Consider the following 1411-nt stretch of genomic DNA (forward strand, 5'->3'; position numbering starts at 1 on the left):
CACCATCTTGTATGGAACCATTAGCTGAACTAGTAGATATATCAACATCCGTGCCCATTGTTAAGACTGTATCTGAACAGGAAGACCCAGGTTGGAGCGCTGAACTAGTACAGACTGAACAAAGAAAAGATCAGCAGTTAAAGAAAATAATAGATGTTTTGAACGGGAATCATAAAGCAAAGGAATATGTGAAGTGTGCGCAGCAGATTTATATAATCAAGGATAACATTCTATGTAGGTCCGTGACAAGGAAAACCCGAAGCACCCCGCAGGTGACTAACGACCAGTTAGTGGTACCAATCTCTCTTATACCAATCGTCCTAAACTGGTCATCCAGGGTTCTCTATCATGTCACAGAAAGCCAAATCACTATTTTATTGGCCTACGATGCTTACAGCTATAAAAAAAACACATAGCTAATTGTCACATTTGTCATGAAAACAAAGGGCACACTAAGACACCTGTCAGCCTGGGGGCCTATCCCATCCCCAACCAACCCTTTGAAAGAGTACACTTAGATTTATTAACAAGGTTTTACGAGTCTGACCAAGGAAATAAACACCTTTTAGTGTTAACAGATGCTATAAACTAAAACCGCAGTTGAATGCGCTAAGAAATTTTCCGAGTGCTACATCTGTAAACATGGAATTCCCAACATGATAATCTCTGACTCGGGTGGAGAATTCAATAATCATTTCCTTAACTCGTGTGAATTCCTTTGCATTAAGAAAATCAATATTATGATTTATCACCCAGAGTCGAATGGATTAGTTGAAACGGTAAATAGGAAGGTGTAAAATGTCCTACGAGTTACACTTGGGGAAATGGATCCCAACTGGGATATTGCCATCCCCACGGTTCTAAGTACTCTTAACCATTCATATCATGTATCAATAAAAATGACGCCACACGAGGCATTGTACGGTACCCCCGCTAGGACACCTTTCCATATCTTTACGCCTACAACCAATTTATCAAATCCCCTAGGGGATGTTATGGAAGCAAGTGTAAGCCGATATAATATACTTCGTAAGAATTTAGAAGAATCACAAATCATAATAAAAGAAATCATGATAAAATCGCTAAGCCAACTAAATCATATGCAGTAGGTGATCAAATCTATATACAAGTATACGTCCGCAAAGGTTTGAACTACAAGCTAGCACCTAAGATTGAAGGCCCGTTTAGTATTTTAGAGATATTAACGGCAAATAGACTAAAATTTCAAACATTTCCCAACCTACTGACATGAGAATAATATCGTTGGCTCATGTTCGAAGCTGAGGGAAACGGGTAGAAAGAAAAGAGAGAGAGGAATTTATGTATGCCTATATATGAAACATACATAATAAAAAAAAGTATATATGAAACTTGCTTGATAAAAAGTATGTATATATAATATTTGTATGAA

Source organism: Macrobrachium nipponense, chromosome 15, assembly GCF_015104395.2.
Source record: "Macrobrachium nipponense isolate FS-2020 chromosome 15, ASM1510439v2, whole genome shotgun sequence".
NCBI lineage: Eukaryota > Metazoa > Arthropoda > Malacostraca > Decapoda > Palaemonidae > Macrobrachium > Macrobrachium nipponense.